This window comes from Lutra lutra, chromosome 4 (genome assembly GCF_902655055.1).
Source record: "Lutra lutra chromosome 4, mLutLut1.2, whole genome shotgun sequence".
NCBI lineage: Eukaryota > Metazoa > Chordata > Mammalia > Carnivora > Mustelidae > Lutra > Lutra lutra.
In genome coordinates this window covers 185,271,202-185,287,644 of record NC_062281.1, presented here as the reverse complement: position 1 = coordinate 185,287,644, position 16,443 = coordinate 185,271,202, and the positions used below count along the sequence as shown (strand labels likewise).

At 54.3% G+C, this 16,443-nt stretch overlaps 1 protein-coding gene across 2 annotated transcripts in view; it reads left to right on the top strand.

The window, feature by feature from the left end:
• The first annotated feature begins 841 nt into the window (after positions 1-841).
• ACTL8 (actin like 8) overlaps positions 842-16,443 on the top strand; it is a 65,047-nt gene continuing 49,445 nt past the window's right edge. Inside the window, exon 1 of one of the 2 annotated variants that reach the window (XM_047727735.1) lies at positions 842-997. The gene's annotated coding sequence lies outside the window, so the exon portion shown is untranslated. Of the gene's footprint in view, positions 998-4,668; positions 4,825-16,443 lie in introns of those variants that run through there. The other variant, XM_047727734.1, reaches the window with a different exon arrangement.

Genomic DNA, 16,443 nt, shown 5'->3' with positions numbered 1-16,443 from the left:
AGCGGTTTGATGTGAGGAAAGCAAAGAGTGTGTGATCCAGGCCTGTATTTATTTACTAAACGTATTTGTCTACCTGTGAAGGTAGCACACAGTGACTGGATTTGCAACCTTGGGGGGTAATTTTTAAGAACTGAGTTCTAATTCGTATTAAATGTTAAGTGTGGGGGCACCTGGGTGGCTCGGTGGTTAGAGCCTCTGCCTTCGGCTCAGGTCATGATCTCAGGGTCCTGGGATCGAGCCCCGCGTCGGGCTCTCTGCTCAGCGGGGAGCCTGCTTCCTCTTCTCTCTCTCTGCCTGCCTCTCTGCCTACTTGTGATCTCTGTCAAATGAATACATAAAATCTTTAAAAAAAATGTTAAGTGTGAAGGGTTTTCCCAAATGCCTACACCTCTCTTACCACCATCCCACTATCAAAGGAGAATGAGACCTTTACGCCCCAGAAGGTCCCGTTGTGCCTTTTTCCAGTCAAACACCTGCCCTTGCCACTCTGTTTGTAAATTTCTGTCCTTGTAAACCCGTTTGTCTGTGTTTGAACTTCATGAATGGGAATGAACAGAATGTGCTGGTTTTGAGTCTGGCTTCTTTCACTCAACCTAATTATCTAAAAGATTAATCCATGTATCAGTGGTTTCTTCTTTTTCGTGGCCGAGTAATATCCCATTGGGCGCTGCTTAGCCACCCCCCCCCATCTCCTTCACCACTGCAGACCGGTCCTTCCTGCCTGCAGGCTGGAAATGGAGCCGGGCCCTTTAAATTTCTTGCCAGCCGGGCCTGCTAAGCTCGGTCAGTAGAGGGCGCTGGGGAGCCCGTGCGGCCACACGGGGCCCTGCTTCCTGGTTCAGGGCTCCCAGGCCCCTGCAGCTCCTGTAGCCCCTCCAGCGCCCAGCTCTTGCCCTGCACAGCGGCCGCAGCTCCCCCAGCGCCCCTTTGGAGGCACTTTTCACGTGAGGTGTCTCGCCAGAGGCGGCTGTGCGGCATCCCCCAGGGCAGATTTCTGGTAAGTTCCCCAGGGTGGATTTCTAGCAAGTTCCACCAGTGTGGCACCAGGCCAAGTGTTTGCCATGTGGTGGGCCACAGGCCTGTCTTGTTCAACAGAGTCTGGTTGGCGGCCCTGTGTGTGTGTGTGTGTGTGTGTGTTTGGGGGACTCTTCCTCAGCTCAGGGGTTTTTCTTAGAAAGTTGTTTTCTGCCTTAGGAGGGGACACTTTTTGGGGGACCTTAGCTTAGCCCTGGGTGGGATTTTCTCCTTGGGAGGAGGCTATCTCAGCCTCATGGTGGGGGTGACTTGTGGGGGGAAGGGCTCTCTGTCAGCCCTAGGGTTCTCTTTTTTGCAGTCCTGGGTGGGGGTGGGGCTCTTCCTGGTGGGCTCTACCTCAGCCTCATGTGGGGGGGGGCCTCTTCCTGAGAGGCTCTAGTTTGGGAGGGGTCTATCTTGGCCCCTGAATGGGGGGGGGCTTTTTGTTGGGGGCTCTACCTCAGCCTGAGGGGACTCTTTCTTGGGGAATTTGTTTCATCTCTGTGGGGGGGGACTCATCTTTGAGGGTCTTACCAAAGCCCCTCGAGGAGGCAGGTGGCATTCTTAGGGGCTCTATCTCAGCCCTGGGTGGGGGTCTCTTCCTCAGGGGCTCTATCTCAGCTGTGTGGGTTGTGGCTGCTGTTTTAGTGGTTATTCTTACATTAATTATAGTTCTCTTTATTTACTAGCCAGTGCTACATTCATTCAATCCCCTATTAGAAGTTAATAATTCTTCCTGTGGAACTTTCCCTGTTGGAATCCCTGTGTGGTTTCTTTTTCTTGATTAGACCCAAACCAACATAGAACTGGTGTCAGCAGTGGTGCCAGGAGATGGGTCTGCCGAGATGAGATCTGCGGACTGGGTTCGCATGGGCTGGAGCACGGTGCCGAGCTCCTTGCTGATAGGAGACGGGGTGCTAGTCCCCCAAAGCATGTGGCGGCCCTGCAGTTAACCAGCTACCCACTCCGAGGCTGATGGAGACAAGGTGCCCCCGAGGCACGTTCCCTTGGGAGCCAGAGCGATGCTCCCGCTCACCGTTCATGGCAGTGGTGATGACTCTGAGGACCGGAGGGGGTGGGATGGATTCTTTCGAGGGCTTTAGAGCTTACAGTGAGGAGAGGACAAGCGCAGGTCCATTGGCTGAGCTCAAGTCACAATCCGAGGTCTGGAGAGCCGTCCTGACAGCCTTTACAGGAGCTCTTATTTTTATTTTTATTTTCATTGTTTTTTTTTTTTAACAGCAGCAAGGCTGGTGTTTGCTGGAAGTCGAACATAAAATTTAATTGTGTTGGTTGCCGAATTGCAACCGCAATGGAATTCACGTCTTGACAGATTTTTTGTGTAAAAATTAGGGCGTTGATTGGGATAGAAAGGGGTCCTGAAACATGGAATGGGGACATCTCTTGGTCCCCGATGAAACTGACGCTCTTAAACCCCATGTGGCTCCAGGCCCCCCTTATTGCTGGTGGTGGCCTTCCCGCCTGTGTCTGAGGAGGATCATTCCCCTCTGCTTAAAAACCCTGTGATTACCTTGGAGTGGGGGGGGGGACAGATCTCTTGAGAAGGGGTGCTCATTCTCGAGACTTAGCAAGACTACCGCTGTTTGTCACTAGCCTCTACCAAAGGCCGAGACCTCAGTGGTCGCACAAGGACATGAGAGGAAGCGCCCCAAGACTGGCAAGGCTTTGCTAATACACATCAGCAGAATTCCGGGGACCATGCATAGGAGTGGATTTTAAGGATTTTATCTTTTTTAAAATTTTATTTATTTTTTTAAAGATTTATTTATTTATTTGACAGATAGAAATCACAAAGAGGCGGAGAGGCAGGCAGAGAGAGAGGAGGAAGCAGGCTCCCCGCTGAGCAGAGAGCCCGATGTGGGGCTCGATCCCAGGACCCTGGGATCATGACCTGAGCCGAAGGCAGAGGCTTTAACCCACTGAGCCACCCAGGCACCCCTTATCTTTTTATTTTTTAAAGAATTTATTTATTAGAGAGAGCATAAGTGAGAGCTCCTGTGTGCACACACATGACTGGGGGGAGGGAAGACAGAGAGGGAGAAGCAGACTCCCCGCTGAGCAGGGAGCCTGATGCAGGACTTGATCCCAGGACTCTGGGATCATGACTTCAGCTGAAGGCAGATGCTTAACCGACTGAGCCACCCCAGTGCCCGGATTTTGAGGATTTTAGACCAAAGAGGGCAGGATATAACACTAGGTGGGGCAGAATTCATTGTCATTGCTGTACTTCCTGGAGGGTCTGGATTTGGTTATTAGCATGTGCTACTGACTTTGGCTCAGAGAGTTTCCTTGGTTGATTGACTGACATCTGGGCCCGATAGTAGCCTAAGGTTAATGAAGCTGTGATGTCATGATGTGGAAGAAGGAGTTCAAAGGCATGGGGAGGCAGGAATGCTGGACTGAATGTGTGATCTGTACCGCCTCCCTGCCAGCTGTGTTCCACGAGAAAGAGTGGAGGACAGAGGCATCGAGAGATACGTAGTGGGGGAGCATCCGTGAAATGCTCTGAGGCTTTTGTAGGCTGGGTGTGACTTGAGAGGCTGCCTCCGCTGAGATCACCTCCCTGATTGCAGTGGGCATAAGGGCATCCTGGAGGTCTCTGCTACTCCAGGATGGCATATCCACGGCCAGGCAGCAGGGATATACGGGCAATCAGAATGCCTTGCCCCCTAGGGATCTCTGCTGGTGCCTGGTGGATCACAGTGTCCCTGGGAATGAAATAAATTGCAGCCTTGATAGAAATAATATAAAAAGCTCTGGGTCTGCTAGCCAAAACCTGCCGTGCATTGCCATGACAGAGGGTCTCTGCCTCTCCTCCAGGTTCCATATCTGTCATCTCATAAGCCTAGAAAGCCCTAGGGCGGCCAAGTCCCCCTGCAGAAGAAGCTTTGTCACTGCTGCAGGTACTTACTGTAAATATCCCTCCAAACCTCCCCAGAGGGGCCTGGGCCATTTATCAGAGTGATGTGGACTGAGAAAAGGGAAATAGGTGGGTCAGGGATCAACACTGATTCCTGGGAACCCACAGTGCCCCTCTGACCCTAAAGTCCACGGGGGACTGTATGGCGGTCAGGCGATAAAAAGTGGAGAGTGATGCACAAGGGTCCCCTTGGCCCACGGACCCACCGCCAGGTCGTCCCCCCAGTTCCTGAATAAGTAATTCAGGAGGTAATTAGGTCATGAGACCTGAACATACTTAGCCATGAACCATTCTCTCCCCTTTCCATTTATTTATTTATTTTAAATATTTTCTTTATTTATTTGAGCGAGAACAAGTGAGAGATAGAGCGTGAGCAGGGGAGAGAGGGAGAAGCAGACTCCCCCCTGAGCAAGGAACCTGACACGGAAGTATAACAATGATGGCTGTATCTTCTTGGGTGGAAATACAGAGTCGTGTTTACAGGAGTTCGGTTGCATCAGGAGGGTTCCTGTGGAGGCTGAGGAGTCAAAGGGATGGAAGGCGCTGCTTAGCCCCCCGGATCTCCTTCACCACTGCAGACCGGTCCTTCCTGCCTGCAGGCTGGAAATGGAGCCGGGCCCTTTAAATTTCTTGCCAGCCGGGCCTGCTAAGCTCGGTCAGTAGAGGGCGCTGGGGAGCCCGTGCGGCCACACGGGGCCCTGCTTCCTGGTTCAGGGCTCCCAGGCCCCTGCAGCTCCTGTAGCCCCTCCAGCGCCCAGCTCTTGCCCTGCACAGCGGCCGCAGCTCCCCCAGCGCCCCTTTGGAGGCACTTTTCACGTGAGGTGTCTCACCAGAGGCGGCTGTGTGGCATCCCCCAGGGCAGATTTCTGGTAAGTTCCCCAGGGTGGATTTCTAGCAAGTTCCACCAGTGTGGCACCAGGCCAAGTGTTTGCCATGTGGTGGGCCACAGGCCTGTCTTGTTCAACAGAGTCTGGTTGGCGGCCCTGTGTGTGTGTGTGTGTGTGTACTTCCTGGGGGTTCCAGCTTAGCTCTGGGGGGACACCTCTCAGCCTGGGGCAGGGGGATGCTTCCCTGGGGGCTCTGTGTCAGCCCCAGAGGGGCTCCTCCCTGACACTCTTCTCTGGAGCTCTCTTCGGCTCTTCCCGGCCGGCCTCTCGGGAATCCTGTCGTCTATTACAGCGAATCACTCCTTATGGGGGTCGTTTCCCGTCGGGTGTGGGTTCTCCCTTCTCACTGGCTGCAGACGGATTCACGTTGCGTGTTGGAAATCACTGTTTGTTCATCCCTGTTCACGGCGGTATTTCCAATTCGGGGCTGTTATGAATAATTTGCTCTGCATATTCTCCCCTGGACCCGGCTTCCTGTGTAATATGTTATCTCCTGGAGAGATGTTTCGAGTGGGGTTCCTCTGCGAAGGCCAGGCTAAGGGGCTTTTCGTCTTGTCTAGAGGGTGCTGCGGGCTTGCTGGGAGTTTTTTTTTTTTAAATGGTGGTGAAATTCAGCGTGGGTTCTAGAAGGATCTCTTGGCCTTGTGTGAGTGGGGGGAGGGGCACCAACTCTTAACTTCCTGGATGGAGGTGGCAGCTCAGCCTAGTGACTCCAGGCCTGTGACTTTGCTCCATGATCTTGTTGCGAATCTGTGAAATGGGAATGTTCTCGTGCATCCGTAGGATGGTGGGCAGGACTGATGGGATAATGCCTGTGGGCCTTGGGCACGGGGCTGGCAGGAGTGAGGGCCTAGGGGGTGGTAGTCAGAATGCAGAATGCTGCTGTTATTAGGTGCTTGAGCTGGGGTGTCCTGCTTTCTCCCTGGCACTAAGCATCATGGATCTAGAGACCAAGAGCCTAAGGGGGTGGGGAAGGGTGTCAGTGCCCCGTGCACAGGTGCTTCTGGACCCGGAAAAGCTAGGGCCCCTGCTGTCCAGTGCTGCCCAGGGCCTGGCACTTTCCCAGGCCTTGCTGATCCTTCCTTTTGAAGAGTGGACCCTCAAGGTGGCCTTGGGTTCTGGGCTCTCTGCCCAGCCCCCTGACAGTTACTTCAGTGGGCGCCCTGCCAGCCTGAGTCCTGAGAGGCCGCACCCCAGCTAGTCAAACAGCCATGATTAGTCACATAAAATTTCCATCTGTTGAGGAATTTTCGAGAGTTATTACTGGCTATAAAAGCGATCGGAGGAGAAGGATGGATCTGAGGGGGTAAGTGGCGCTAATTATGTGGAATAGCGACTTTTAAATAAGGTTGCAGATGTCCTTATCGGAGTGAGCCAGATCCCCATCGTGGTCTGGGCTGGAGGGGGTTGGGCCGCTGTGGTGTTGGGTCCTTCTCTGCGGACGGAGGAAGAAGAGGGGTGCTGAATTGGAACTTTGGGGGTCATTGTGGCATTTAGGAAGATCCTGGATGCGAAGGGCCTTAGGCAGCGTCTGGCACACTGTTGGTGCTTAATGGATGCTGGTTTCTGCTTTCCCGGCTTCCCTTCTTCCCCTGGGGACTGAGCCAGCCTCCTGCACAGAGCAGCCATCTCTCTGGGCCAGGTTCTTGCTGTCCCAGACACTTCGGGGCGGTTCCTGTAAGGTCGGAGCCTCCGTCACTTCATCTCTAAAATGGTCCATCCCAAAGGAGCACTGGGTGGGAAGATTTTTGGAAATGTGGGCCTCGCATCGTTCTGCTTCTAATATATGGCTTTCCTCTAGCGCTTGGTTTGTTTTAACCCCCTCAGCATCTGGGGATGAAGTGACATTGTGGGCAGGAGGGTTTTGCAGGGGGCCTCATCTGAGGTTACCTGAACCCCAGGTGCTTCTGCTTTCTTTGGGGAGGGGACAGAATTTTATTTTTTTAAAGATTTTATTTATTTACTTATTTGACACAGAGAGAGAGCGAGCATGAGTAGGCAGAGCGGCAGGCAGAGCAGGCAGAGGGAGAGGGAGAAGCAGGCTCCCTGCTGAGCAGAGAGCTTGCTGTGGGGCTCGATCCCAGGACCCTGGGATCATGACCTGAGCCGAAGGCAGAGGTTTAACTGATGGAGCCACCCAGGCGCCCCTCTTCATTATATTTCTGATGCTTAACAAGACTGTACTTTGCGGGTAACCGGGAGTTTGGTGGCTTCAGAGGGCCAGGGAGGTGGGTGGTCTTGCTGGAAGGAACTGAAACATAACTGAGTCCACCCCAGGGTAGAGGTGAACTGCCCCTCCCCTGAGAGAGGGGTTCACAGGGTCCAAACCCTCAAATGCAGGGCTCTGTGGCCTGAGCATCGGAAGGCCCATAGTCTCCTGCCTGCTGGGCCAGGGGTCTTCTCACTTGTCCCTCCTTACCTCCCCTGCCCACCTGCCTGCCTCCCCACCCCTAGGGCCCTTTAAAACCATAGGCCCATGCCTAGGCCCTCACAGCTGACCACACTTTCGTGCCTCAGAGTCAGCTGTAGAAAAGCCCGCACGTGTGGCCAGCGGCCATCAGAATTTAGTCCTTCTGGGGGTGGCTATGCTCGGGGCTGGTCACTCTCCCGGGGTCCCTTTCTCTCTGCCAGGTGGTTCGAGCATGACCGCTCAATAGCGGTTTACACTGGGCCTGGAGGCCCTTGGTGTTTGACTCTGGAGCCACGGGCCTGGGGCTGAGCAGGGAAGGGCAGGGGCCGGCTGGGCTGGGGGGCTGGGTTGGCATGAGGAACTGAGCCCTCCGGCCTGGTTGTGCCCATGGGGGAGGCCTTCTCCCTGAGCGTCCTCAGCCCCTGGGTCCTCCCTGATGACAGCTGTGGAGGAGACCACCTGGCTTCTGGCTGGGCTGCTGGGCAGGACCCTGACCTCGTGGGGACTCAGTTTCTCTCCCTGTGAGTGAGGACGATAAGGCTAACTCGTAGGGCCGGGCGAAAATGGAACGAGCTGCTCCTGACCCAAAGAGGCTGGCTCCTTGCTCGCCTCTTTGGGTCAGGCAGGGAGAAAGGCTGGTCGGTAAGTGTACACCTTGCTTCAGGCTCCTGTCTCTGAGGACCCAGGCCTCGGTGGAGGGAAGGCTTTTGAGGCTGGAGTGAGCCAAGTTTCCAGAATTCTCTCCTGCCCCTCTGATGGAGAGGGTACCCAGGAAAGGTACCTGTGGGCTCTGGGGCCACAGCGGGATTTTTGGTGGTTTCCTTCCTGCCTGGGTATCATGATGTCTGCAGGTGGGTGGTGGGTGCAGGGGGTCTCCATCAGGGCCACTCCTGCGGTGGTCCTGGGCATGGCTCCTGGTCACTGTGTTCCCCGCTCTTCTGTTAACCTTCCCCCAGCTCCCACCTGCTTGGATATCAGGATGCTCCCCCCCCAGCCATCAGCTGTCCTGATTTCACCCATGACAAACCAGTTTTAGGGATTTGGGCTGGGTGGAGAGAGGGTCCAGCTGGTTTCAGGCAGCAGAGCTCACACTTCCTGTCATTATATCAAAGTCAGCACTTACATATTGGACTGTGCTCTCTTATGCCAGATGCTGTGCCAGGGACAGAAGGGGGTGCTGGGGTCTTTTATGGGGAACATTCCTGGTTCCCTCATAGGCACATCTGTACCCCTGTGTCCCATGGTTCTCCCACCTCAATCTCAGGGAGGCTTTGATCCCATGCGCCGGGCCTTCTCCTGGCCCAGGCATCAGGAGACCCAGAGAGCTCAGAGCTCCCCCCAGTGCCCCACTCTGCCCTCTCTTCCCCATTGCTGAACCCCAGAGGAAGGACCCCGGGCCCTCCGCGGCTCCCCGGGCCTCTTGCTTCCAGCCTGGGAGGAGAGTCTGGTGACTTTCTTCCCAGAGGGAGGAGGGTGCCGTGAATCCCTCCTCTGCCTAGAGAGGTGTCTTAAGGGGCCGCTTACATTTTTCTCTTCTCACTTCCTCATTGGCCAGAGGCCTTCTCTGCGGGATGATTCCTGGGGTTTCTGAGTTCATGAGCATGCCTTGAGCACGAGAAGGCTTAGAGCAACGTGATCCTAAATGTCTACCCTGCCCCCCAGCCCTGCCAGGAGCAAGAGGCTGGGAGCCTCGGACCTGACAAGGTGTAGTGTGTGGAGAGGTGGGTGTCTGCCCTTGGGGAACTTAGAGACAGAGCTCTGGGCCTCAGTCTGAGACTCAGTTTCCCCACTGCTAAGTGGGGAGGGTACCCTCACAGCGGCCACCGAGGTTAAATGAGACAGTGAGTCCTCTATGCTTCCCATCCTGGTCTTCATGGTTTTCGATGATGTGTCCCAGACCCACCCAGACAGCAAAGGACAGGAAAAACCACATGGGTGCAGCAGAGTGGGGCCCCTGATGTGTGTGTGAGCCTCTGGCTGGCCCTTCCCCTTGGTGGGCAGCGGTGGGGCAGGCCTGGTGTATGACCCTGTGGTCCTCTTTCCTGAAGATGCCTCAGTCCTTCCAGTGGCTCAGGTTCCTGAGGGCCCCCCGCGGACGATCCCCCGCCCAGCCTGATTCCCCATCCAGCTTCCCCTCCTTGTCTCACCCGCATGCCACTGACTGTCCACCAGCCCCGCTCCATAGGCCGCCTGAGCATGGCCGAGCGCCTGCCTTCTAATAGCTGGATATTTCTGTAAAAAGATTCTCCTTGTCTCCAGGCCCTTAGTCCTTCCGACTTTGCCCACCCGGGTCCCCGGGGGCCTTCATGCAGAAGCTGGTGTGCTGCAAGGCCCAGCAGCTGCTTCTCCCTTCCTGACTTTCCACGTAGCCTCCTGTAGAAGGCTACGGCCTCTTTGCTCACACTCCATGTGCCCCGGGCAGTGGCAGAAAGTACCTGGGAAGAGCTGCCTCATGCTCCAGGACTGCTGTGTTCTGGTCTGTTCTAGGTCGTGGTCACTTATTTGTGATTGGTCTGCCCCACCCCCCACCCATGAGAGAAGTGGAGGGAGGCCCTCCATGGCTGATCTGAGGACAAACCCTCTCTGTCTTTCCTCCAGGTTCCAAGGCCCTGGGACTTGCCTATATCTTGCCGTCCAGTCCTGCAGTCTCTGGCTGATGCAGCAAGATGCTTCGTGCCCTTGATGTTGGCCGGCCCTGGGCACGGCACCTGTGGGTGCCTTATTTTATTTAGTCCTTATAATGATCTGACCTGGTGTTATTCCTGTGACATCCCTTCGGGCAGATGACACAAGGATCAGCCTTATTCTGTGGGGTCAGAAGTCAGGACTGGCTTCCTAAACGAGAACTTTCTAGCAGTGGGCCAGCGGGCTTCATGGTGCTATGGGTTTTCCAGTGAGGTGGTGAGCATCCCATCGTTGGGAGTATTCAAGCAGGGGCCGATGGCTATTGTTTAGCTGGACAGAGAGGACAGTTCTCAGGTGGGAGAGGCTGGGCTGGGAGGCCTGTGAGGGGTCTGCACCTATCAGGATCACAATCCCCTGAGCCTTGAATTCTCTGCTCCAGATAGGAGAGGGAGTCAGTGCTCCCATTCTCAGGATGAGGAACTGAGGCTCAGAAGCAGGCATTTCTGTGCCCGGGTCTCTGGTCCCTCCCCTTTCTTCTATTTACTTTGGATGGCCAGGTTCAGAGCACGTCACCCCTGTGTCTTGCTTGGTGGAAGCACAGTGACCTTGGGGTCGGGGAAAGGGGGTTTGATCTAGTTAAATATTTCTCCACTCACTCTGCTAAGCATGTACCCTCCCCTGAGCACCTACTGTGTGCCAGGCCCTGAGGACATGGGGCTCCGGGGAGGTGGTTTCTGCCCTCGGTGAGCTCATGGTTGAGTGTAACCAATGGAGGAGGGCTTTGCCTGTGGTTCCCAAGCTTCAGATGAAACCCTGGCCTTGCTCAGATCGAAGGATCCATCATCCGGGGCTGGGTCTGGCCATCTGTGCTTTGTCACAAGCTCCCCCAGGGCATCGTGGCTGAGACCCAGATGTAGGAAATGGGGACTCCTAACTCCGAGTGGGCTCTGTGTAGCTGCTGGGGGGCTCCAGCCAGAGGGCAGGTGGGGGGGTGTGCCACTGGGATCCAGAGTTGGTGAGGAGAGGGGGCCAACTGGAGGTGCTGGACGCTTCCCCCGCTGCGTGAAAGGCAGCAGGCGAAGGGCAGTGGCAGGGGCTTCCTCCTGTCCTGGTGGGTCCTGGTCCCCGGGGCTGGGGATTTTTATACTCTTTGTTCACCACTGTCTCCCAGTGACTAGAATGGGGGCTGGCACGAGGAAGGGCTCACACTTCTGTGGGACTGAACCTCCTAAGGCAGGACAGCCCCTCCTTGCCTTCAAACCAAACCCCCTGCTTGAACGCTATGGACTGGTCCCTCTCCATGGCTGCCCCCCGCCCCAGCTCAGGGTTCGCCTCTTTGGAGGGTCTACCCTGAGCCTGGGGCTAGATCCTGCTGCCCCGAACTGATGCCCATGTTCTTATCCGCGAGGCTCTCCTGCCCACTCGGCTTGACAGCAGCTCTTGAGTCAATGAAGTGACATCGGCATCATTCCCCGGGGCCCCGAGGTGAGGCAGAAGTTCCCCCAGCTCCCAGTGAGCTAGAGCTCACCCCAGGCTCAGATCAGCCGGAGTTTGTGCAGCCGGCCCTCCCGCGAAGTAATTACTGTAATTTCCCCTGCACAGCCCTCAGCTCTCGGATGATATTGTGACCGATATGTGAGTAGCGGGAACACTCCCTGCCCTTGTAATTGAGGGTTTGGAGTCACTGCTGACCTCTCCAAAGGGAGCTGGGGCTTCGTGGCATGTGTCAGAGGCGTCACCTTTGAACTCTGGCTTTTTGACTCCGTGGCCGCTCTGCAGATCCAGTAATGACTCATGGGTGGGATGCGTTGATTCCCTGTCTCCCCCGGCCCTGTGTTCCCACCCCTGGTCCAGTCTGGAGCCTTGCAGTAGCCCCGTGAGCCAGAGGCAGTGTGTGGCCCTGACCCGGTCGGGGAGAGAAGTTGTGTGAGCTGGGACATCGTGCAGCGTGGGAATGGCAGGGCAGGGCCGGGCTAAAACTGGTGTCCCTGCACCCACAGTGCGTGTTTTGTCACTGTCCCTTCTGCGAAGGTGCCCTGTGAAAGAGGAACCCCTGATGATTCTACCACCTGGCTCAAATTGTTACAGAAGAGCATTAATAAAAGCAAAAACCATGACCTTGGGCTCTGAGGGCTCACCAGGCACTGTCCTCCTTGTCCTGTAAGTCGAACACATCATACCTCCCAGCAACCAGCCATGGTGATGGTCCCTGATTTACTGATGAGGGACCTGAAGCCCAGAGGGCAGGTGCTGACCTGAAGGTAGGGAACCAGAAGGTGATAGCGCCCAGATTGGAACCCAGGCAGTCTCCAGCCCTGAGCTTCTAACCTCCCGCTGTGCGAATGGCAGAAAGTTGGCATTCCTGGACGTGTAGTGTTTCTTGTTTGGGGAGCTCATTAGTCCATTTTTTTCATCCACCTCCTTATTCATTTACTCATTCAGCCTTATTTATGGATCCCTGTTATTGCCAAGCATGGTTCTAGGTGTTACAGATTCAGTCCTGAATAGAACAAATTTCCCACCCCCATGGAGTTTCCATTCCAGTTGAGGGAGGCAAATCACAAGCAGAAAAGGGGCGCAGTTTCAGATTGGGAGAGCTATCGAGAAGAATGAATGGAAGGGGGATGTGGAGTGATGGGAGGGGGAGACTAGCCAGTGTGGTCAGGGATGGGCGCTAAGCAGAGACCAGAAGGAAGCATGAGAACATGGGGAAGAGATTCTTGGCACGGGGAGTGGTATGTGCAAAGGCCCTGTGGTAGGCTTGTGCAAATCATGCTTGAGGACCTGTAGGGAGGATGGTAGGAGGTAAGGTCAGAAGGGTGAGTGGAGAGATGCTGTTGGGAGTTGGGGGAATGGTGCATCTGAGTCCCACTTCTCCCAGAGGGAATGACATCATCTGGCTCCCATTGTTGAAGATAGGCTCTTGGGGGGTGAGGCGGAGGCAGAAGGACAACCCAGAAGCTGGTGGTATAGGGGAGAGATGATACTGGCTGCCTAGACCAGGGGGGTTCTAATCTCTTTGAAATCTCTCCTCTTGACCCTTCCTTGTCGGGCTGACTTCTCTGTGTCCTTCCTTGGCAGCTAGGACCTTCCCTGCACTTGTGCTGGGGGTGAGTCTGGCTGCTTCTGTGCCTCGGCCCCTGTGTGCTGCTCTTCAGGGGCATCAGCCTCTGGGGGCGTCGGAAGCCCTTTGCTCTTGGATATTGAATGAAGATCTGTGCACGCGGTGTTTATCCTACTTAGGTGCTCAATATCTATTTTTGGCATCTGCAGAAATACCTGGTTTGTTTGTAATCTGCTCAGTGCCTCTTGTTGTTGCCTTTGTTTATTTATTTCTTCAAACAAGAGCTACCACCACCCCCCCACCCCCGCGTGGCTTCTCGGCTTCCTCCGATTCCATGGGCTGACGCCAGAAGGTGTTAAGCCAAATTACTTAAGCGGTTGGCAACTTGGCCTTTTCCTGAAAGCATGAGGGTCATGGTGTGTCTGGCTGTGCCCAAGTCCCTCTAACGAGACTGGGTGTCTGTGGGGTCGGTTCTGAGAGCTGGGTGTGCATGTATCTAGGTGATGTGAGGTTTAGACTTTTAGGTAGGGCTCTTTTTTTGGGCAAACCACGGATGTGGGCTCTGGTCGACATCAGCAGGAAAGGAGGTGATCAGGAGGCAGCTCGCAGAATCAGAGGCTTGGCTAAAGGATTGGTTGGGAAAGACCAGGGACCCAAAGCCTTCTGAGATCCCATGGGGATGGGTGGCCCCAGTCAGCTTGAAATGATTCTGCAGTTCTGGAAATTCCAGGTCCCGGGAGAGAAGGCATCTCATGGATGGGGTTTGGGCCACATGACCCGTCCTGGTTTGGCGGCGTCCTGCCAAGAGTGCATTTTAGAGGGGGAGGTCGGTCCTGGAAAGGCATCTGTGCATGCTGGTGTCCAAAGAAGAGGGGACAGGTGCTTGGCTGCTACGAATGCCCTCTGTCCCCAGCAAGGATCTCAAAGATGGGCGAGCTGTCCTGGCCTTTGAGATGCCAGGGGCTGTGTCTGTCCCACATAGAGTGTTACAGAATAGGGCCAGATTCCTCCAAGTGATTGGGGGACCAGAGTTCAGGGTGGAGTTTCTGGGTCTGGGGGAGGTTACAGCCCCACTGGGTCTCACTGGGTAGTCTTGGGAGGGAGGGTGAGGGGTGCTCCAAGTGAGGCTCGGGCAAGATCACGGAGGCTGGGATGAGCCTGCAGGCTTTCATGGAAGTGGAGAGCCACTGGTGGGTCACTGGGAAGGAGTGGGGAGTGCTGCGGAAGTGACAGGCCGAACATGGAATTGAACCTTTGAGGAGTTCAGGCTTAAGAGGGTAGCTGCGTCTGGTTGCGGTGGAAGCGGGCTGGGAGGAGTGCTTCGATAGAGCACCTACTGTATACCTACACTCCACTAAGTGCTTTGTTGTGGTCTTTTTTAGCCTGTACAGTGACCCAACTCGACAGTACGGCTGCTTACTCCTGCTATACAGAGAAAGATGTAAGGGCTCAAAGAGGCGACTTGGTCAAGGTCACACAGCTAGGGAGTAGCGGAGAGAGGGTTTAATCCCAGGCCTGGCTAACATTCTCTCCTCGTCTGGGTTACAGAATCATCAGCTGTGAAGTTGGGCACCCTGCAGAGCTGCTCTGGGCTTTTGTCCACGTATTTTTCTTCCTCCGTATTCTTAGGCATGTGGAGCGTGGCTGTGGGCAGGCAGACGTGGCCAGTGCAGTGGGGTTGCAGCGGGTCCGAGGAGACTTTCTCTTTTTATCTCCACCCTTCCCCCCCCCCCCCAGCAAAGTGCTAGAACAAAGCTGGCAGAACTGGAATCAGCAGAAAAATCTAATTTTCACCTTGGACACGTTTGTAGCTGACAGATATTAACCCCACCTCCAAACTTTCCTTCCAGGCAGGTCTGAGCTGAGTCCTACCCTGGACATTGGGTAATGAGTTCACTGTGCGTTTTTAGGCAAGATGTTTCTTCTCCATGGGCCTCAGTATTTCTACCAGTAAAATGGGAGTAGCGGTACTCAGGGTGGGTTGGGGCATCATGAAAGCAAATGCTAGTGGAAGGGGGGGGCCCTCCACCCTCCAGGAAAGACAAAGATGTGAAATGGGTGAGGGAAGAGGATGCTGGGGATGCAGGGGTCCTGCCTGGAGGGGCAATTCCTATTTAGGTCTAACTGGTGGTCACTATATAGGGCTGCCATTGCCAGATCTTTGAATTATTTTAAGAAAAGCCAGAAATCTGAGTTGCACTCTTTAATATTTCAAAATTTAAATGTTAGCATTTAGAAATTTTGGGGAAAAAAATGCAGGCCCATGAAGGCAGCTTCCTGGGCTGAAATCAGCCTGTGGGTCACCGGCTGGCAATGCCAGAGTGGGATTATTTGGGTTTTTTCCAGCTGGACGAGGTACAGCTCCGTTTCATATGCGTATAAATAAAAATAAAATATTTGCCTTCTAGATCTATTGACTTGTAATTATCGATGAGCCCGAGGTTTATAATGCACATTTGAGCTCAGAAATGATGATGGGGTAGAAACCTCTTTGAGAAACTTTAATCACAGAATAGGAATCCCTGAGCCTGTCTCTGTCCCTCTGGACTGCTGCCTCTTATGTCTGTCTTTAATCCTTCTTGGAGCAGACACAGCCTAGCCTGGTTTCCATGGCAACGGAGCATGCTACCTCTCCAGATTTGGAGAGGGAAAAGCAGGGCGGGTGGCCTTGAGGTTTCTTTAACCTGGATCGCAGACCCAGGGATTTCTGCTTTCTATCTTTGCAAGATCCTGGGTGGAACAGTTTTACTGGAAGCCAGTGGGCAGCCCAAGAATAAGATTTATTGGCTCTCATGAATTTTTAGAGACCTCTGGCTAGAGCTATTGACTTTATATAACATCTGCTACTGTTCCCAGTTTGGAGGGTCCTTGTGGATCAGTTCTGGAATATCCAGAGAGCAGTGAGTTCACTGGTCCTTCTTAGGGTCGGCTTGGGAAAGACCTAAAAGAGCCAACAGTGTTAGAAGAGGGTCCGGGGGTCATAGTGGCCAGTAGGCGGAGCAGGTGTTCTGGTCATTCCCACCATGCACAACGAAGCCAAGAGGGCCCATTGATGGCGGAGAAGGATGGCTGCCCTGGGGCTGGGGTGTGTGCTCTCAGCCCCAGGCAGCATCCAGGAAGACTGGGGGAGTGGGTAAGACACGGACACTGGAGTCTGACTGCCCGAGTTCGAATCCTGACTCTACCACGTGGGGCTCTGAGACGTGGGCAATTTATATCAACATCACTGAGTTTCTGCGTCCTTATTTATAAAACGAAGACTATGGTACTAATGTCCTCATAGGCTATTGTAAGATTGAAATGGTGCATGTAAAACCTATAGCATATAAATCAGCAAACTTTTTGGGCATACTTTTTCTGTAAAGGACCAGCTAGGAAGCATTTTAGGCTCTGTGGGCCATCTTGTTTGCCAAACTCATCAAGTCTGCTGTAGCGACTTGAAAGCAGCCATAGACAATATGGAAATGATGGACGTGGCTGTGTTCCAATAAAACTTTATTTA